The 23855-nt window shown below is 33.6% G+C and overlaps 2 pseudogenes; one reads left to right on the top strand and one right to left on the bottom strand.

Moving 5' to 3' along the window:
- Nucleotides 1-6609: 6609 nt before the first annotated feature.
- Nucleotides 6610-8800, bottom strand: LOC149546344 (protein ACCELERATED CELL DEATH 6-like; annotated as a pseudogene).
- A 5568-nt stretch (nt 8801-14368) lies between these two features.
- On the top strand, nt 14369-22440 carry LOC149546343 (protein ACCELERATED CELL DEATH 6-like; annotated as a pseudogene).
- Nucleotides 22441-23855: the final 1415 nt, after the last annotated feature.

The following is a 23855-nucleotide window of genomic DNA, read 5'->3' as shown; positions in this document are numbered from 1 at the left end:
TTCCTGGGACAAAATCCCCTCAAATTTGTATATGTTTGCAGTATCTAATATCATTAAACAATATGACATGTACTAGCACTTTTGGAAAGTGTTTAGTCATAGAACCAAATATTTAGAGAATCTTCTTACAGTGGCATATTTTCCACATCTTTATGACCGGTATGTCTATTTTAATATTTTCTTTAAAGCGAGGCCATGCATTCTAATCTGTAGGGCCGCATGTTGCATTATTGAGGGACATTATAAGGAAGCATGTCATGTCAACTGAAGAGGAATAGCCAAAGAGAGCGGTGAAACAGTGCTATGTTCTGGATGTACTCTCCTTTCTGTCATTTATTTTCTACATCTTTTCGACAGAATGTTCATTTTTCTCTTTCATCTTCAAAGCGAGTCTATCATTGTTATTGTAAGACGTGGACCCATATTCGTTTCACAGCATTATGCTTTATCCGTAGCCCTATCCGTTTGACATACTTCATCTTGCATTTTTCAATGTTAGAGAAATACATAGAATAGCGTTAAATGCAGCACCAACTAAAATATGCCATGTTATTCCACTTCTATTTGATGACTACTTACATTTTTATTGTACTTAATAATAGCTTTCGCCATACGAGTGATGATAGTTTTATTTTATTACGCTCCCTAAGGCGGTTTATATTTAAGAGGAACGAGCTCTCAGAAAGCGACATCCACTGTCCTTTCATCCGTACGTAGCCAAGATGATTGAACAGATCGGTCCCGTTCATGGTTTTGGTCTTTGTATTGTTGTTTCTGACTAACTAATAATTATACTTCTGTAAGCAATGGGTACATCCAAGAAGGTTAATTAAAAACAATTTTATTATTAGTCCAGCCTATTTATAGGCTGAGACTTATGTTTTCCCCTGATGATTTTAGGCTATTAGTTTGCCTTAAAAGCTGTGCCTTTGCAAAATATTAAACATGATTTCCAATGTTTGAAGTGTTTTTTTTTTTTTTTAATTTCTTGAAAAGTATTTCTTTTTTCTTATTGGTTGACCCTATTTTTGCTAGGGGTTTAATTAATTTTTCATTCTTGAAAATTACAAAAAAATTGTCTAATCAACTAAAAGTTTTTTTTTAAAAAGTAAATTTAAGTCTCCATATCTCTACACTTTCTCTTTATATATTATATGCTATATAATATATATAACTAGTAGTATGGAGAAAGGAAAGGACTAAGAATTAAATTATAAAATTTATTATAGAAGTTAATTAAATTTTATAAATGTTATTAAATTTTATTATATACTTTCTTTTATATAATAATTATTTTGAAATATATATATAATCCCTAATTTCCTTCATTATTATAATTTTAAAATGAGATTTAAGTTGAGCATTCAAATTAGTTTTACAAGTAAAGTGAGAGTTTAGTATGGGAATTCAATTAAGATTAGATTTACTATTACGTTAGGTTAGGGTCAATAATAGAATTGCATTTAGAGATAAGCACCACAATATTTACCCATTTAATGTTTATATTGAAAAAAAAGTTTGAGTAATTTTTTATTTTAGTAGATAGTAATGAAATACATATTATTTAAATAGATTGATAGTAAATACGCTAGAATAAATTCATAAATTATGAAGAAAATTTGAAGTCATCATATTAATGAAATTATTTAAGTCAATTGATTTAAAATAATATTGTACCTATTGATTTAAAATAAAAAATATGTGTTCAAACAACGCTTTCCTCTAATTTTCTCTAATTTTCTATTTCATTATTCTATGTTCTTATATTATAAAAGAATTAAATTTTATTTTAAAACTTATAAAATTAATTTATTTGATTTACTCTTTAATAATTATTACTTTATATTACTTTATTTTAATTTTCTTCTACTAATTATTTACAATCATTTACTTATGCCAATGTTTGTTCAATCTATTCAAACAATATTTATTTTTTTACTATTAGGCTGGACTCTTGCTGTAACACAGCGCTTGTTTTTCTATTTCATACATGTTTATGGCTGTTTGACACACATAGGGACAATTAGTTGGACAGTAATTTTTTTTTTTTTTGGACAATCTCGCACATTTCATGAGAAAATATACAAAAAATTTATTGGTATTCACCTTTTATATTTGTGATGATATTATTGATATGGTTTACTTTATGCATAAACATTGCTAACTCAATAGTTGTACACATAAGAATAGTATGTGTACACTAAGAGATCAATGTTTATTTAAGTGAGCATATTATGTTTTGAGTGACATACATTAGATAGTTATGATATTTTGTTTGAGACAAAAAGTTATTTATTTCACTCATTAATATATTTATTTATTTATTTTTTCTATAACATTTATAAGTTTTCATGTGTTCAAGTATTGGTATATTTTTTTATCAACATTTAAATTTTTATATATATACAAATAGATCAATTAATTACAATGTTTAGTAAAAATGTGTTGGAAGATAGGAATCTATGTTCACCATAGCGTGATCAACTATTGGACCCCACTCGACTATTGGGTCCTCTCCCCTAAGCCCAATCATTAATGTCTTTATTTTATATTTACAATAGAAAGAAATAGAATTTATAATTATCTATATTTATTACTATATATTGTATGTAAATTTAGCTTTGAATTGACATTCTTTTTTTGAATTAATGTGTGTGAGCCTCTATTTTAATGTTAAAAGAATTATGATCATATGATAACCCATAAAAAATCAAACATATAAGTTAAAAAGCCATATTAATTGTTTTAGAAGACTATTCCATTCATTTAATTAAAAATTTTAATTAAATTAGCTAACCAAATCAAAGAATTTAAAAGATTGAATAAAATTCAAATGTTTATATATTTTCCTATTTTTTGTTATTTTATAAATCATATTTTTCATTAATTCTATTGGATCTTACTATTTTTAGTAGGGATACAATTCAATTTTTTTCAACAAAAATTTAAATATGTATCTCACATAAAAAAAGGTAAATCTACCTAATAATATAGTTGCCAACTTTTAAAATAAAAAATTGAAGTGTATGTGACAATGACACACCACATGGGCTTTGTACAGTAATAACATCCAACCATGAGTATAAATTATTAAAATACTCAAGAAAAAAAGTGGGTCATTTACACCGCACATATCTAACACTCCATACAGAAGAAAAATAGCATTCACATAACACTTTAGAAAACCATTGAGATATAAAACAAGTACTTTTATAACGAAGTAATAAAATAAATACCATTGCAAACAACATTTCAAAAGGATAACTCATCTTTATTGTAAGAATTCTAATTATTACCATAATTAGAATACATGCACATGCATATAGATTAAATATTATTAAATTAAATTTTTAAATTAAAGTGCAATAAAAGATTAAAAACATTTTCATAGAAATATATAATATTATTTATATGACAATCAATTTTTTTGGCATTTCTTAATCTAAACATAAAATAGAGTTAAATGAAATTCAATATTATAATACTATTTTTCATGTTAAATTATTTTTAGTAGAATATTTTAATTGAATTGCAATAATAATAATTTATGAAAATTATGTTTCTTATGGGAGGGTTTTAGGGGTTAGTTGTGGTGCTACCCTTTTCTCTTCTATGGATAATGTTGTTGTATGTCCTTTGGTGGGTTCTCTGGATTGGCAAATGGCTACTAAAAAGGTGGAGGATGAATGGACATTAGTTAAAGGAAAAAATGTCAAATCCTTCAAACCTTCGATGTCTTTACGTTCTCATAAGATAGGGCCAAAATGATCTTGTTGGTCCTTTGTTGTTTTTAGATGGGTTGGTTCTTAGCCCTCTTGATAGGAACTATGGTGAGTTCATCTAGTTTGTTGGGTGGTGTTCTACGGTTATTTTAAGATCTTTCATTACTATATCTTTCTTTTCTCTTTGTAAAGTTTTGGGTCCTTTCAAAACCCGTTTTTACTTAATCAAAATTTTTTATTAAAATTATTTGTATTTGTTTATATTGTTTCTTTATTGTTATAATTTTGAATTAGATATTTTATATTTTAAGTTAAAATATTTTGAATATGCTTATTATCACTAAAATATTATTCTCTTTAATTATATAGTAACTTGATTTACCTATAATAATATATCAAAATTAAATATTAAGAATTTCTTTTATATGATTTCTAAATTTTTCTTTGTAAGTGTATTTTTCCATAGTACAGATAAAATATGCTTATTAGAATATTGTTGACTGCTACATTTACATTTATTTATGCACATATTTTTTTATTATCCTTTTTTATTTCATTCTCCCTTCTTTTGCATATACTTATATTACTTTTAATTCTTTTCATATTTTGTCTCTTTATTTATTTTTAGTTTCTTCTAACTATTGGCAAGAACTTTGACGCATTACATCTCTTGTTTAATGATGGGGGAGACAAAAACATTTCATAAAGTTTAATAAAAATTATTAAATCATATAGTAATAAAACAAAAATGTGTTTTAAGATGTTTAGAAAATTGTAATAATTCAAAATTATTCACTCTCATTTTTATTTTTATTTGTTGTAGTTGCACTATATTTACTATTTTACCTTACTATTTTGTAGAGGATTAGAAACTATGAGAGTGTAGAGAAAGATGAGAGTGTACAGAGAGCCTTTGAATTTCTTGTAATAAGTGAGGGTGCATCAACAATATCAATAAGTTTGAATTGTAATATTTCTATAATACTCATTGCAAAACAAGTGTTTCCTCCTTTTAAATGGATCAATAAAACTACTATACCAAAATGTAATTAGTTTCCAAATATGAAAAAAGTGAAGGCATTTAGAATATATTGAAATTTTCCCTAAAGAAAAAAATATTAGGGCAAATTTTAGTAGCAACATAGTATCATGATTTAATAGACATACAAATATCTAAAGATGATATTTATAAATAGTTATTACACTACTAGTTTTGTTATTTTATTCATAATTTTAGTATCACAATCAATGCGCAGGTAGATTATATAGCAAGATGTACAAATTACACTATGTTCAAGTGTAGAAAATAAGAAGAAAAAAGATACCATAAATGCTTTCACTTATTTGACATTGCTATAGGTAAAGAATACAAGGATCTGAATGAGTGGATATTTTAATCATAATTTTAGTATCACAATCAATGTCTAGGGATATTATTTTGAGATATATATAAATTACACTACAGTCAAGTGTGGAAAATAAGAAGAAAAAAGATACCTTAGATCTATTCACTTATTTGACATCTCTATAAGTAATGAATACAATGATCTGGATGAGTAAAACAAGAATATGTGAACAATAAATTTCTACCATAGCTATTCTAAAATTAATAAACCAATATACAATTTAATATCACAAAAAATATTATATTAGTCTTATAATGTGGTAGTTAAATGATAGTACTTTTTTAACAAATTCAAATCCCCACATAATGAGTATAATCTAAACTTATATATCTTAATGGATCTAGTCATAATAATATTTGTTTGAAGTTCACACCATGGATGGATTGTTATATGGGCCTTTAATGGCTACATGGATCTTCTCATAATAATATAATACCATTATATGTTTTAAGTTCACTCTATAGATAGATTGACTCATATGGCCATAGACCTTTCATGGGCACATGGACCCGAGTTGCTGAAATTGAACACATTGAATACTAGTTGAGGTCATGTAAGTGTGAGGAACCATAAAGCACATCACATTCCTTGGACATAAAGGTAAAAAATGAAATAACTTGTTTAAAAGGCTTTTACATGTGGAGGAAGCATTGAATCTGACAATTAATGTTGTGCTTTCCACATAAATATTAAAATACAATTTGAACACTATAAAATTACAAACAGTTTCCTTCTACCAATGGAATCTTAATTGCTACCTAGAGTTTCCTTCTCATTTTGTCTATCAATTTAATAAGAACCACAAAAGAAGATAACATTAGGGTTTTGTTAACTAACACACATAATACATTCTTGTTTGTATAATCTCAATTTTTTTATGAGATTGAAGAAACAATGGTTGGTAAAGTTGATTTCATTGTTGGATTTAGAATACCTACTAAAAAAGTTGAGTTTCTAAAAACTTGGCTATATAAGCCTCTATCGATATGGCAGCACTGAAAGAATGGATTGGAACAAAATGTAGAGGCTTCAAGATCCAAAATTGTGCAACAAGTGAAAAATGTACCCTTGGTAATTAGACAAGATTTGACCACTTGCTCTTTTCTTCAACCTACACCCTATAACTTGTCTTGACATCCACAAATGTTCATGTATAACATTTTTAAATAATTTAACCCACATTTTAATAATTTACCTAGAAAGAAGAATAATATGAAACATTAAGTCAACTCGCATATTATTGTTACCAATACATCTGACATTTAGCTTGAAGCATATATATAACACGACCTCGAAACATTCAAGAACTTGATCTATTTACATAACATTATGCAAGCATTAAGACTATAAGACACACTCAGATACAATCACTGGCCACATCCACGCTTCACTTCGTTGCATAAAGCCAGGAAGATTAACGTGGCCAACTTGATAGAAAATATCATAGATAAAACCTCCTTAATGAGTGGTTGTTCTTTATCTTATTTACTCTCAGGCACATCTTTCTGGTAAAAGAAGTCGAGCCACTGTGTTTTGAACCCGCGCAACGGGTTCATAACCCCCCATCTTTCTAGTTTCTTCCACACGGACTCCCCTATACGGTCCGTAGGAAAATGAAACAGACCATTCAAGTGGTTAAACCTTGCCTTCTTCACGGAAAATGTTGCAGCCAGATATAAGCAGATGATATTACCACAACAGCAGATGATCAAGCACGCCCCAAGAATGAACCAAGCCAGCTTGTTTGCTTCCTTAGCAAGCATGGAATACATTGCAGCCATGAAACCATAGGCTGTAAAAACAAAAGTGGCACAGATCAATATGTTGGTAGTACAGACGAACAATACCTTATTTCCCGTGGTGATTAATGTACTCAGCTGCCACAGGAGTACCATGAAGAGAGAAAGAAAGAATGCCATACAATCAAAGATGAGAAAAATCTTGAAGGATTGCATTCCAAGTAGAATCGGCGAGCCTAAAGTCCTGTTTGAGCCTAATCCATGAGAAGTTCCCGATCTAATCATTGACTGCTCATCTCCATTCTCATCGCCCGTCACAAAACTGCCTGGAACAGTGAAACCTGCAGTAAATGCCATTGTCGCTAACAACACTGCCACCACTAATTCTGTTTGGCGCCTGTCTTTATATGCTTTGTTCATGGCATTCCCGTACTTCTGTGCGGTCACCTTTGGAGCATTGTACAAGAAAGGCTTGCGGTTTGAAGGATAATAAGATAGCACTGAAATTATATTGCCAGACTCGTCATATTCTGTATTTTCTCTCAAAATGTCGAGGGCCGTTAAACCTTCCTTGTTAATGGCAAATTTGTTTATTCCCCCGTATACCCAGCAACAAATTAACCATCTGCAAAATGGACACTCAAATTAGTATGCAGAAATTAAATGATTCATCATAGGAATTTATTTAAAAAATTGCTTAATCACAAGATTGATACATGTAGTAATGAGTTCAGGGAAACAACCTTAGCGGGAACTACATTTTTCTATATAAAGAAACTTACGTTTAAACTTTTGCTCCTTGCGTCAATATGCAAAGGTGTGTCCCCTTCCCATGTGTTTGAAAAGGGATCCTATTTTCCTCCACTTCCATGGGGCTCTTCCTCTGGAGGCTTTTCAAGTCCCGTATTGACCAAGTATGACAAGCCTACGCTTTTATTCAGGTGATCCACGATTCGCACTTGGTTAACTTGGGCAGCTAAGTGTAGCACATTCCTTCCACATTCATCCCATATTTCGATAGCATCTGGCCTCTTCTTTATCAACACTTCTACTACGTCCAGATGCCCCAGTTTCGCTGCCACACAAAGTGGAGTTTCTTGACTTTTATTAAGCGAATAACACAATTCGGGTTCAAATTCTATTAACTTCTGTATTATATCCTCGTAGTTTCTTTCAAAGGCTATATGCAGAGCTGTCTTGACCGTGTTGCCATGTCCGTCCTTTTGTTGGATTAAGTGCTTTGCATCTGGTAATCCTAGTATATGACCCACCAAACCTGTAATAGAAGAATCGAAAATCACTCCCTTAAATTAGATACTCCAGCTTTGTTGAAGCACTACAGACCTCAACATAATAGATAACATTAGAAATGAGTAGAGAAACAAATCCTAAATTCTAAACACTAACCTGAATCTCCTCTGTTCACTGCAACATGTAAACATGTTCTGTCGTTCTTCGTCTTTTGCTGTAAACTTGGCGGATGAGCGTCAAACAGCAGCTTCGCCGTGTCTAAGTCGCCGCTCTCGTAAGCTTTGAACAGAGCCGTTTATCCATGTTTGTTGCAGACACCCATACCACTTTCTGGTTGTCGGAGTAGAAACTCCACAACTTTGAAGAAACCACCTTTAGCAGCCAAGTGCAACGCAGTACTTTCTTCGGCATTTTTACGCTTCACAAGCAGAGGCTGAACTTCGCGGATGGTATCCGCGTTAAGAACTTCATGATTGAGCTGCACCAGCATTTCAATGAACGGTAGATTTCCTACACTAGCTGCCAAATGGAGGAGAGTATTTTCCCCTCTAGGTGTAACACTGCTAAGATGTTCTTTAACTATAGATCTGTCAATGGTTCTGCTCGTGAATTGGTGATCTACTGCAGCAACGAAGGTGTCAGGATCGATCCTTTGGCGAAGCTCTTGAGTCTCAGTTTCCATGGCAAATATCTGCTCTTGCTCCCTTCAACACAATTGATGATGCTTCTTTATAATGGGATTGAAGATACCACAGAATAGACTGTATAATGGCTAGGTAGGAAGACTGGACGGCATCTATCGTGGATGCCCATCTGACCACATTTATTAGATATTTCAAATTCAGAGTAAGTTGAAATCTCCGTTTTACTTTAGTTGGAGTCGCACTTTTCCTCTACTTAGGGAGGACTTTTTCTTTATTTGAAACCACTTTTCTTAGAGTTGATGAAAGTTTCATTGATTAGCTATAAATACTTTGATTCAAATAAGTCTTTCTTTATTTGAAAATCTTTTTTTGGACAAGATGTAAGTTGGTTGACGGGCTTGCTTTAGTAGATTTTTCCTTTATTTGAAATTATTCTGTTCTTTGCGTGACATGAATGTTTTACGATAACCTACAAATAATTTGTGTTAGACTAAAACAAAATGAGGGGAAATCTTGACTATGTGGTGTTTCCGAGAATGTATATTTTTCTAAAAATGATAATTGAAGTGTTCAAGATTTTTATAACTTTTATTTAGTGATGTTATATGAAAAATGCATGATTTTTTAAAATGATAATTGAAATCTTTTTGAAATTAAAAAGTAGTTACAAATGGGGTCTGGTTCGGAAACAAAATGTTGTAAAACAACTTAAAGTCAGATACAGTAAAAACTTAACCTATCCCCTTTCTTAATTTATAAAAACTCTTAACCTAAGTATCCCAATATCTAACAGTAAAACTATCGGTATCGTAAGTGTTATATATATAAAACCAATAATTACGAAGAGTCCAGAAAGACACCGGAAACAAAGTCCACGTGGGTCGAGTATTGAAGCAAAACGCATAACAAAAACTTATAAGCCAACAGAGAGCTAGCTCTCCTTCCCCTTCGACTTGTCTAGGAGTAGTTGCAACTAAGCAATAGCCATAAACCTGTATAAGGAACCAATGGTGTCCACCCCCGCTATAACAATAATCCCTTCTTTCTCAGCATGAAGTAATTGAAGAGTTGAACCAGTAGAATGCATAACTTGAACCACAAACATGGTCACATCATCAAACCTATGTTCCATGACCTCCTACCTCTCCTCCAGCTTCTTAAAGCTCTTCTCCAAGGTGGAATGCTCCTCCTTGTAGGTTTGGGTTTCACCTTGGGGGTCCTGGGGGTCATTGTCCTAGCTTTGCTTATCTTTCCCATGATAACAAGAAGGGGAGGTGAAGATGTCTCCCTTCTCCCTCAACATTTTGGAATTATCATTGGTATCATTCTTGAAGGTATCTTAAACATGAGATGACATAGGGATTAAGTGGCTATTACTAGGGATAATCTCCCCCTTTTTGATGATTGTCACTAGGCATCTCAACTTCATCATCCTCAATGTATCTTTTCCTATTAGCCTTCTTTTTCTATATTTTTTGAGTGGGTTTGTTCTTTCCAATACAAGTAGAATCCAACTAGCAGGGTGATCATGCTTGGCCTTGGGATCCTTCTGTATCGGTTTCTTCTTATTCTTAAGGGACCTCCTTCTCCCCCTTTCATCTCCACATCAGAATCCACAATCTGAATGTACTTCTCCATTCTAATTTGTTTAAGCATTTGGGGTAGGGAGGCCTTAGGGCATTTAGTTTCCACAATGGACACAACCTCAACAGAAACTTGAGGGGTCAAGGTGGAGATAGTTGGGTTAGGTAAAAAAACCTAGACATTGAGAGGTTGGGGAGGGCAAAGGGCTTTGTGAATATTGTATAGTTTATACATAAAAACCTCATGGAGGATGGATTAGGGTTTTCCTTCATCTTCTTACTTACCCTAAGGATGTTGTCCTCCACAGAATGTAGAATAAGATAGGGGAATGAAATGAGGTCACGGTTCCTAAAAAGGTTCAAGATGGGGAAATGGTAATAGTAAAAATTCTAAAGCCTACCCTCCAGAGTGATATAAAATTGAAATCTTAAAGATTTTCATAACTTTTATTTTAGTAAAATTTTCAAATTTATTATGTAAAATTGGAATTAAGTTATAATAAAATAAAATCTCTCTCTCTCTCTCTCTCTCTCTCTCATCTAATTTGATTAAATGAATTATAGTTTAAAATAAATTTCATATCAATAAATAGGATAATATTGATGTACAAGGGGCTTATTTTCCAGCTTGTCACTCTTATCTACTTCCAAAAATTTGTACACACTAGAAATCACATATATTTACCCACCATTATGTCTAATAGTTATTATTTATTGTGCATATGCATGCAATTATTGACGAATCTCATTGTAACACTTTCATATATAATATCTATCTTATTGTATATGAAACATATTTTAAGAAATATATGCACTCCATAATCTTGTTTCATGGATAATTGAACTTTAAGTTTTAAAACTCTAAATTCTAAAATTTTAGGATTTGTGTGTCCTTAAAGGATCAAAATGGTGGAAATGCAGGAACCTTAAGGATTGTTTGTAATCTAAGATAGGATCCAAAATACAAGGGTCAGGCCTTAGGGATTGTTGGTAATCCAAGAAGGGATCCAAAATGTATAAGATCATTAAACATTGTGTGTGTGTGTGTGTGTGTGCGCAAAATATGAGCGGAGTGTATGTACCCATGTTAAAGAAATTTCAAATAAATTAATGGGAGCAATATATTTAATAGATTGTAAATGCATCCACTAGAGACATTTGCACTACAATACCTCGAAGATAGAATACACAAAGGGAATGAGAACATGACAAAGAGAGAGAACATGAGGGATCTATTATCTCTATGGTTAGTATGATCATATAATAATTGTTGGAAATGTAATATAGACTAGGTGACTAAGGGGGGGTGTGGGGTGGGGTGGTGAGTTAGGAACCAATAAAACTTATACTTTAATTCACCAATTAAACATTCACTGATCTAATTGCATGCATGAAAGACTAAAAACAATAAAACATTCATAACACTTGACACAATATCTGGTAACCTAGAAACCTTCCAAATAGAAAGTAAAACTTGGGTGGAGATGATACCTAGAAACTTTATTGCTGCAGTATAAAGTTAACATGTTAAAGCTTACAATTGATCACTTCTGATGATCTTCCCTATTAGGAGCAATAAGGACTATTAGGTACACCTTGTGAAAGGATTTACAACATAGAATGAAGTATGCACTCTATTAGGAGATTTGGAATGATATTTGGTATTCCACTGGCTAAAATTCAAGGAGCTAACACATTGTGCTTATTTAGAAGGGGAATCAAAACACCCAAAGATCAATTTTCCAGGGTTACTATCAACCTTCACGCATGGGAAAACTTGCAAGTGTTGTTCAAGCTTATACTTCTAGATCAATAGACAATTGATCTTCTAGCTTTTGCTGTGCCTCCCCATATGTTGCACAAGCTTGGTATTCATTCATCTCACCCATGGTGGAATGATTAGAAGTGGTATCCTGTCACTCCTTTGACCAGTCACAAACCCAAGTTGGGTTGTCGGTATCTGGTTCCCCATCTTCTGATGGTTGAAACTCTCGATTAGCTTTGGAATTTACAATCCTCTTAGAGGAATTAGAGTCTTAGATTTGTCACAGTTTGGTAAACTATCATAGAGCCCAAAATTTCTCACTTTTCCTGTTGTCTCCTTTTCCAGGGACTATCATTGGGCCCTCAGCTCTGACATCTAGGTGTCCTAAACCCTAGATGTCCTTTTTGTGGCTAGCTAAAAAGCTTCCTACATATTTTTTTTGGTTTTCTAGGTGAGCCCAGAATTATTGGCTCTAGATTCATAATTTTTTTAAGCCTTTCCTCCTAGAGGCCTTTACCTAGCATATAGTTGTGCTAGGAGATTTGGCCAGACTTCCTTTTAAGTATTCGTAGATATGGCTTTCAGAATGGAGATTTTATTAACTATTTGGAAAGACTGCAATGTTGTTTTATTCTCTCGTGCGGTTTTCTTGATGTACATGTTGCTATGTATGCTAAAGCATGTATTTGTAATAATGTCATAAGGAAGATTCAAGTACAAACAGATAAGGTGGCATTGGAGGTTGCTCACCTGTAGGAGTTATTGGCTCATTGGGGTAATCCCCCTTGTACGGTTGCTCAACTACCCCATGATACTTTTACCAGTGATCATACTCCTCGCGATTGTTGAAGTAGTTCTACGAGCCACTTGCATACTCCCAGGTCATAGCCTTCTCATTGCTCTCCCAATGGCAGTTTTGGTGGTCGCCGCTGCTCGGCCTTGCCTTCGTGAAAGACGGGATCAGGTTGGTCCCCAGTGGCTCCTCTTGTTGCCCCTTATGCAGGCTGGCCTTCTGCTTACAGAGACCCTAAATGGGCTTTCCCTCGGCTTGATTTAGCTATCTCTCAGCCTAGGCCGGAGGAGAGAAAGAAACAAATGATGTTGTTGCCACCTTTGTTGATGGGTGGGCTTCTGCTAAGCCATTTACCAACCCCACAAACTTTTGGGGTTCTAATGATAATGACCCTTCTTCGACTGGCACTACTCTTCCAGCTTGAGGACTTTCCATTTAACATGTTAATTTTTTTTTAATGAATAGTTGTCTTCTCCGACTACATAATATATACATGATGTGCACATCTTAGAAAACAAATTCATATAAGAAATGATAGCCATCTAATATGCTGAATGAAAAAAGATTAATTGCGCGTTAAATGTACAACCTCCACAATAGTTCCGTGATTTAAACGAATAAATGTTTGAACACTAATTATTTTTACCGAATCAACGAAACCTACATCCTATTCTAAATAAAGAAAAAGTGATATTCCGACTTATAAAAGGAAAGGGGACACTCGGACAAAAGTTTTCAAAGTATTCACATTTGGAATATTTAGGGCCCGTTTGGTTGCTGGCATAGGAATAGAAAATTAGAATAGAAAAATGGAATGGGAATGGAAATGAGGAATGAGAATAGAAATAGGCAATTTCAATCATGTTTGGTGCACTTGGAATTCGACTGGGAATGTGTTAATATATTGTTTGGTTGTACAAAAATAGAATAGGAATAAGGTTAAGTTTTGTATTTTTAAAAACATTTTTCCTCAAAAAAAATTTAATTTTTGTTTTTAGTTAATTCATTTTCATTTTCATTTTTTTAAACAAATAGATATAATTTAAAAAATGTTATTTAAAAAAAAATTAACAAAAAAATTTCAAAAAGTAAAAGTACAAAAAAAAATTCAAAAAAAAAAAAACAATTCAAAAAAAAAAAAAAAAAAAATTTTAATGAAAAAAATGGCCTATTCCAATAACAGATATTTTTTGGCATAGACATATGTTCATTTTAGGGGCAAAATTGGAATATGTCTTCCTATTCCCAATTTCGATTGAGCTTACCAAACAGTGAATATAAAACATATTCTAATTTCGTTTCCCTATTCCACTCATATTCGAGCAACCTAACAGAACCTTACCGAAATGGCCATCCACGATAGCCGTTGTCCATTTTTCCCAATTTACACTGCCTCTACATATTATGTTCTGCATAGCGTTGTGTTGTACTATTTACTCATATTACAAAGAAGCATATATTTGCCATGGCATCTGATCATCAACAAATTGGTGGATCAGTTTTGAGGCGTTCAATGCAGCAGTAAATCAACAACCAAGTGGGACAGTTGAGATATCCAAACTTAGAAAATTCGTCAACAGTTTTACACCTGGAGGGGAAAATATTTTTCTCCATTTGGCTTCCAGTGTTGGAAATCTTCCAATTTGTTCAGGAGTTCTTGAAACTTGTGAACGAAAGCGATATAGAAGCCCATCCTCTGCTTGTGAAGGCCACCAATGCCGAAAAGGATACTTCGCTTCACTTGGCTGCACAAGGAGGTTTCTCTAATGTTGTGGAGATTCTACTCCAACAACAAGACTGTGGTGTGGATGTCCGTAACAAGCGTGATGAAACAGCTCTCTTCGAAGCCTACGAAAGCGGCAATTTAGCCACAGTGGAGGCAATATTTGCCAAATGTCCATCGAGCCTTGTCCAAGTCACGAAGAACAGGAGAACCTGTTTAACCGTTCCAGTCAAACGAGGAGATTCAGGTATTTATAATTTATGTTTCTTTGTCGACTATCTGTTAAGCTTTAGATAGATCTAGAATAGTTTGCGAACACAGTCAGACTTGGCATTCTTTAAGAACATGTTGTCTAAATTTGGATACTTATTTTGCAGGTATGGTGAATCATATACTAAAATCAGATTATGCCAGGCAGTTAGTCGAAGAAACGGATGAACGTCGCAACACAGCTTCATGTAGCTGTTGGAAGAAACTACGTCGATATAATGCACATTTTAATAGAATTTGAGGCTGAATTGTGTTATAGGGATAATGAGAGCCACGAAACTCCGCTTTGTCTGACAGTAAAACTTGGGCATCTGGAAGGAGTACAAGAGTTGATAAATGAGTGTCCAGCCGCTGTCGAAATACGAAATAGTTGCGGAATGACCGTGCTACACTTAACTGCACAAGTTAGCCAAATGCGAATTGTAGATTACCTGAATAGAACGATAGGCTTATCATACTTGGTCAAAAAAGGAGTTGAGAAGCCTTCAGAAGAAGTAGATCCAGCTAAAAAGGAAGATTCTTTCTCAGGGATAAGTGAAGGAGACACACCTCTGCATATTGCAGCGAGGGAAAAAAACTTGAATGTAAGTTTCTCTCTAAACAAAGGCCTCGTTATCACTGAATTTTAAAAATGTTTAAAAAGTACACATTTTATATTTAATATATATATCAATTGGGTATCATTGAATTTATTTCCATGGCACTTGGACTCTATATGGAATCAATTAGATTTGGAAAAATCATTTAATTTGAGTGTGTATTTTGTAGATGGTTAACTCGTTGCTGGGTATAGTGGGGATAAACTGAAGGCAAAGAGAGACAAATACACAGAGATAATAATTGATTTTATTGTCTTATTGCCTTACACAAATGCATTACATAAGGCCTCTATTTATAGAGGGTATGAGAACTCTCTACACACAACATATTTTACACATGTTACACTATATTAAATATAATATTACATATATTAAAAACATGGGTGGCTGGAATGGCAGAGTGTCTGCTATGTAATTCATTATGGGCGGTGGATAGACGGCTGAGTTGTGGGCTGGAGTGTTGACTGTGGATGGCTGAGTTGGGTTGGTTGTCTGCTTTTAATGACAGAAATTACTAACTACCGCCAACACTCCCCCTTAATTTTTGTCATTAACAAATTTTGCATCAGTAATACCCAATTTCTCTCGCAGATATTCAAAGTTATTCTTTGGTAATGGCTTAGTGAATATATCTGCCAATTGATCTTCAAATTTGCAAAACTCAAGGTAGATTTCTCCATTGTTGACCAATTCTCTGATGAAGTGGTACCTTGTATCAATATGTTTGCTCCTCTTATGAAATACATGACTTTTAGATAATGCTATTGTTGATTTTTTATCACAAAGAATTGGTGTTGGTTCCTCCTGATGATGGTGAAGATCGAATAAAATTTGACGCATCCATACTGCTTGACATGCTGTGGAAGTGGCAGCTACATATTCTGCTTCAGCTGATGAGATCGTCACTATAGGTTGCTTTTTTGATGCCCATGATACAGCTCCTGATCCAAGGTGAAAGATATATCCAGAAGTGCTCTTCTTGTCATCAATGCTACTTGCAAAATCACTGTCAGTATAACCCATCAAATCAAAATTGTTAGCTTTGGAATATAAAATTCCATATCCCATTGTTCCTGCAATATATCTCAATATCCTTTTTCCAACTTGCCAATGAGAATTTTGTGGTGATTCCATGAACCTTGAGATTAAACTGACACTATACATGATGTCTGGCCTTGTAGCTATCATATCCCATTGTTCCTGCAATATATCTCAATATCCTTTTTCCAACTTGCCAATGAGAATTTTGTGGTGATTCCATGAACCTTGAGATTAAACTGACACTATACATGATGTCTTTTAAACATAGTTGGATCCACATTTGAGCCCTTTTCTTCCTTGCTAAGTTTTATTCCTGTTGCAACTGGAGTTGACACTGGATTGCAATTCATCATTTTAAATCTCTTTAAAACATCCTTTATATACTTGGATTGACAAATGAAGATACCTTTGTCACATTGAATAACTTCAATACCTAAGAAATATCTCATCAACCCCAAATCTGTCATTTCAAATTCTTTCATCATTTCTGACTTGAACATGTCTACTGATAGATTTTCAGTGAATATTAAGTCATCAACATACAAACATACAATCAAAATCTAACCTTTCTTATTAGTCTTAACATATAACGTGGGCTCATTGTTACTTCTATTGAATTGATTACTTATCATGTATGAATCAATCCTCTTATACCAAGCCCTAGGAGCTTGTTTCAAACCATAAAGTGCCTTGTTTAGTTTATATACCTTGTTTTCATGCCCACTAACCTCATAACCAGGTGGTTGTTTAATATATACCTCTTCATCAAGAAAACCATTCAAAAAAGCTGATTTTACATCCATTTGATACACTTTCCAATCATTTTGTGCTGCTATTGCTAAAATAGTTCGAACGGTGTCAAGTCTAGCAACTGGAGCAAATGTTTCATTATAATCAACTTCATATTGTTGTGAAAAACCTTTAGCAACTAGTCTTGCCTTGTGCTTAACAATTTCACCTTTTTCATCAAATTTAGTTTTGTAAACCCATTTGACTCCTATACATTCTTTTCCTTTAGGTAAATCCATTAATTCCCATGTGTTATTTCTTTCAATAGAGTCAATTTCTTCATCCATTGCCTAGATCCATTTATCTTCTTTAATTGCTTCATCAAAATACAATGGATCACAAGAAAATAAAGCAAAATTTGAGTAAATATCTACATTCTCTTCTTCTTGATCATATATTTATTTTAAGCTTCTTGTCTTCTTACCTTTGTAACCCATTGTTGAGAATGTTGAATCAGATTTATTACTTACATTTGAACTTGGAGGTGAGGCACCTTGCACAAAGTTCCTTGGTGGAGTGTTGGGTGTTGATTGAGTCTCATGTTCCTTTAATTCATCATCACCTTGTAATATTGGTGCTCCTCTTGTGACTTGTTTGTTATCATTTTCATGCCATGAATCTTCTTCTTCAAATTTAACATCCCTGCTAATGATCAATTTCTTTGAAATGGGATTATACAATCTATAAGCCTTTGATTCTTCACTATAGCCAATAAAGATGCATTTTTCACTTTTATCATCCAATTTCTTTCTCAATTCAGATGGAACGAATGAATAAGCAACACAACCAAAAACTCTAAAATGGGATACTGTATGTTTCTTACCATTCCATGTTTCTTGTGGAATTGTGTTCTTAACACTCTTTGTAGGACTCCTGTTCAAAATGTATACAACACATGCTACTGCTTCTGCCCAAAACTCATCGGATAGATTTTTGGCCTTCAACATACTCCTTGCCATTTCCATTATGGTTCTATTCTTCCTTTCTGCTACACCATTTTGTTGTGGTGTGTACCTTGTGGTAAATTGCTTCTTAATTCCATGAAATCTGCAAAATTCTAGAAAATCATTAGAACTGAATTCACCACCTCTATCAGATCGCAATACCTTGATGTAGTGACCACTTTGTTTTTCAATCAAATTTTTGAAATCCTTGAACTTTTCAAAAGCTTCACTTTTTTGTTTGAGAAAGTATATCCAAATCTTCCTACTAAAATCATCAATAAATGTTAGGAAATATATATTTCCTCCTAAAGATGGAGTTTGCATAGGTCTACATATATCAGTGTGAACTAATTCCAATGGTGCTCTTGCTCTATATGAACCTCCTACTGGGAAGCTTTCTCTATGTTGTTTTACCAAAATACAACTTTCACATGAACTTGGTGGTTTCAATATTTGAGGAAATCCTTTCACCATATTGTTCTTTTGTAATAAGCTTAAAGCATCAAAATGAAGATGACCATACCTCAAATGCCATAGCCACGACTGATCTGAGTATACTGTCTTGAAACTAACTTCTTTTCCTCCTTGAATGCAATGAATCTGGAGGGGGAACATTCGATTTTGTGTCATGTTGACCCTTGCAATTAACCTGCCACTAGGATTTCTATCCAAGATTGTGCAAACATCATTATCAAAAGAAACTTTGTAACCCTTTTGTACTAGTTGACCAACACTCATGAGATTGTGTTTTAATCTAGGCACAAAATACACATCAGGAATATATCTTTTTCCTCCATTTTTTGTCAAGACATTTATAACACCTTTTCCCATTACAGAGACTTTACTATCATTTCCTAGCTTTACTTCAAATTTTACAGAATCATCCAAGCTAGCAAAAAAATCTTTATTTCCAGTCATATGGTTACTACATCCACTATCTAGGAACCATATATCACTAGAGCTTTCTTGAGCAACATTTCAAGTTATAAATAAACTTCCTGAATTGTTATTAGATACATCTGAGTAATTAGCACCATTCTTTTCAATATCCTCTTGTTTCTTTCTACATTCACTTGCAATATGCCCAAATCTCTTACAATAATGACATTGAATTTGAGATTTATCAAACCTTGACGATGGGTGTTGGAATGAACTTCTGCCATGTCCTCTATTAGAACTCTGAATGGATTGATTTGTTCTCTCTTCTTGATTTGGACTTCCACGTCCATCTATGCTTCTACCTCTTCCTCTTCCTCTGTAGTTTGATCTTCCTCTTCCTCTGCCAAAAGATACCTGCAATCTAAATGCATTCTCCAAAGAAGAATTGTTATTTCTGTTCATTCTTGATTCATGAGATAAAAGTGAGCCCATCAATTCATCAATAGATAGTATTGTCAAATCTTTAGATTCTTCAATGGCAACAACAATGGCATCAAATTTTCTAGGCAAACAACGAAGTATCTTTTCAACAACTTTTTGATCTGTCAAATCATCACCATATGATCTAATTTGATTAACCACATTCATTACTTGATTTAGAAATTGATCAACTGAGTCTGAATCTTTCATACACAAATTTTCAAAATCATGCCTTAAAGTTTGCAATTTAGCAATCTTAACTTTTGATGTCCCTTGATATGCTGTTTCTAAAATATCCCATGCAATTTTAGACTTTTTAGCAGCACAAACCTTAGGAAAAATTGATTCATCTAAAGATTGTTGAATTAGAAACAATGCTTTAGCATCCTTTTTCCTGTTATCTTGTAATTTATCCTTTTCATCTTGTGTTAATGTAGATTCATTTTGTGGTTCAATAAAACCCTTTTCAATAAGATCCCATATGCCTTGAGAACAAAATAGTGTCTTCATTTTTATAGCCCAAAATTCATAATTTTTACCAGAAAATATTGGAATTTGTGGTTGAGCTATACTACTTCCTGAAGCCATATTAATACACAGTTACAACTACACCTTACAATTTTAAAATTTGCTTTACAAAGCAAATCCACCAAACAAGTCTAAGCCAATGACATATAGCTTAAACAAACAACATTATAATGCTTATTTTCCCCTTTTAACAATTTTTTTTTTAATCATTAGGCTTCACTCCAAAAAATCAGCTCATACCTTCTTCAAACATTAAATTGGGATATTTTCTTCTCTCAATCTTGGCAGCCACTAGTCTCCAACTTTAGAAGCTGATAATTATCTGCAATCAAGAAAACATTAGAAGCTTCATTCACTGCTACAACAGTTATACATATCAACACATAATTCTTTTCTTCCTACGCCCAGCTCTTCATGCTCTGATACCAATTTGAAGGCAAAGAGAGACAAAGACACAGAGATAATAACTGATTTTATTGCCTTACTGCCTTACACAAATGCATTACATAAGGCCTCTATTTATAGAGGGTATGAGAACTCTCTACACACAACATATTTTACACATGTTACACTATATTAAACATAATATTACATATATTAAAAACATGGGCGGCTGGAACGACAGAGTGTCTGCTATGTAATTCATTATGGGTGATGGATAGACGGCTGCGTTGTGGGCTGGAGTGTTGACTGTGGATGGCTGAGTTGGGTTGGTTGTCTGCTTTTAATGACAGAAATTACTAACTACCGCCAACATAAAAAAGTTCGTTGTTAACAAGGAAGGCCCTACGACCCTGGACATTGTGAGAGAAAACACAGAGTATTACAAATCTGATAAGATAATTGCAGTGTTGTCGAATAATCCTTTCAAACGGAAGCCTTTCTTGTACGATGTTCCAAATTTGAGCGCACAAAAGTATGAGAATTCCATTAACATGGTGAACAAAGAATATGATGATAGGCGTAGCACAGAATTAGTGGTGGCAGTTTTCTTAGCGACAATGGCATTTACGGCTGCTTTCACAGTTTCGGGCAGTTTTGTTACAGATGATGGAAATGAAAATGGGGACTCAAAGATTGGATCGCAAGCTCCAGCTGGATCAGACCCAAAAAAAAGTTTAGGGTCTCCTATTCTTCTTGGGTTGGACTCCTTCAAGATCTTTCTCATCTTTGATTGCCTGGCATTCTTCGTGTCGCTCTTCGTGGTGCTGATGTGGCGAATGACTACACCAATCACCCCAGGGTACAAGATATTGTTCGTATGCACTACTAACCTATTGGTTTGTGCCACGTTTGCCTTTACAGCCTATGGCTTCATGGCTGCAGTGTATTCCATGCTTAACCGCGAGGCTCACACATTGGCTTGGTTCATTCTTGGGCATGCTTGATCATTTGCTGTTGTGGAAATCTCACATTTTTGTACCTGGGCTCAAAGTTTTTCATGAAGAAGGCCCGATTCAACCACCTGAATGGCCTAATTTCTTTTCCTCCTGACCATTTGTGGTAGCACTTGTGGATGAAACTAGAATGATGGGGACTTTTGGACTTGGTGCATGGTTCTCCAACTATCACAAGAGTACCCATAACAAAGATAAATAAGTGTTGCAGGGCAGCTAAGGGCCCGTTTGGCTGCGGGTATAGGAATAGGGGAATAGGAATAGCTATTCTGGTATACTTATTCTAGAAGGCCCCATTTGGTTACATGAATATAAGGGGCAAAATAGGATTTTGACAGTGAAAACCTGGTTATGCAGCAAAATGGGGGTGTTTGGTTCACCAAACGTAGAACTTGATTATTAGTTTTTTCTTCCAATTTTGGAGCAAAACTAGAAGACGTTTCTTCCAAGAAATAGGTTGAATTTGAAATGAAAACTCGAGTATGGATTTTTATGAAGGCATTTTAATCAAACCGCCAGGTTTGCAAAATTTATATTAGGGTTTTGGAAGATGATAGAGGCATTTGGGAAGACGAACCCGTGAGCCATTTTTCTTCCTGCAACATGGGTTTCTAGTGTTCTTGGGCGAGGTTGGGGTTTTTGTGGACGACGACAAGTTTGGAGTTTTGGAGGTTTCTGTGGACATCGATGACTTTGGAGATTTGGGAGTTTTTGTGGACGACGACGAGTTTGGAATTTTTGGGCCATTATTCTCTGCTTTGGCTGACGACTGTGGGGTTTCTTCTCCCACAAATCTCTGTGCACATAGTTCTATTCTCTCACCCATCTTTGAATTTTGGGTTTTTTCTTTACATAGATATATCATAGTTTTTTGCCAGTTTTCTTAGCAAAATAGTCAATATGTGCTTAGCAATGACTTCCAATATGTGCTCATGTCATTATCTCTAATTATCTGATTACATAGTTTATATCATGGTTCTATTTCTATGTGCTATTTGCTTAGCAAAATAGTCAATATATGCTTTAATAGTTTGTTTCAAATCTGTTTAGCAAAATAAACAATATGTGCTCACTAATGAGTTCTAGTATAGTGCTATGAGAGATCAATGCAAAACCATTCAACATAGGAAACTCACAAACTGGAATTATTTTAGATGTCAATCATGCCGATGCCAATGAAATGAATAACTAAAATATGTAATAGTTTCTTGCCAGTAATGAATTCCAGTATAGCGCTATGAGAGATCAATACAATACCATTAAATAGAGCCAAGTCATAAAATCTGTATGGATCAACTATGTATAGATCAATGGAAATCGAGGCTTTTATCCATACATAGTTTATGAGGTTGTAAGCTATGTATAGATCAGTACCAATCTTGGTTATGATCTATACATAGTTCATGCACATAGTTTCTGGGGTCATAAACTATGTATAGATCATTGCAATTTCATTAAACATAGCCAAGTCATAAACTATGTATCGATCATTGCAATTCCATTAAACACAACCAAGTCATAAACTATGCATAGATCATTGCAATTTAATTAAACACAGCCTGCTCATAAACTATGTATGGATGTACCTAACTAAAGTGTTTATGCCCATGACTCTATTCACATGTTTCGGTTTTGCATTGTTAAAGGGTGGATACTAAATCCAACCTATATTTATGTAGTATACATGGTATATCAATGACAATCATAGCTTTTATCTATACATAGTTAATAATGGTTCTATTTCTATTTGCTATCTACTTAGCAAAACAATCAATATATGTTGTAACTATTTGTTTTGAATCTTCTTAAGAAAATAGTATACATGTGCTCAGTAATAAGATCAATGCAAATCATGCCAATGAAATGAGCAACTAAACTATGTATACATCAACTATACATAGTTTATGAGGTCATAAACTATGTATAGATAAATGCAAAAAGAAAACCTATTCCCACATGCCAAAAATGTTCCTTTTCATCTTCTAAAAGATGAGCCTCAATTTTGACTAATTTGATGGTTTATTAAAACTCATTCATAAAAACCCAAATATGTACGTATGTACATGTGTGTGTGTATACATACATACATACATAAATGTGTGTGTGTACATAAATGCATACATACGTGTGTGTGTACATATATACATACATACATACATATGTGTGCCTATGTACATATAGACAAATGGAATTAGTAGTATGCTTTCATTGGTAGACAAATTACATGGAGTAGAATGACACATTATTGTAAATTGTTCATTATGGGCTTATGATCCTCAGTAGTTGGTACTCCTTGCTGTAT

The sequence above is a fragment of the Cupressus sempervirens genome, chromosome 7 (genome assembly GCF_028749045.1).
Source record: "Cupressus sempervirens isolate cs-2001-9-10 chromosome 7, ASM2874904v1, whole genome shotgun sequence".
NCBI lineage: Eukaryota > Viridiplantae > Streptophyta > Pinopsida > Cupressales > Cupressaceae > Cupressus > Cupressus sempervirens.
This window is presented reverse-complemented; position numbering and strand designations above follow the sequence as displayed.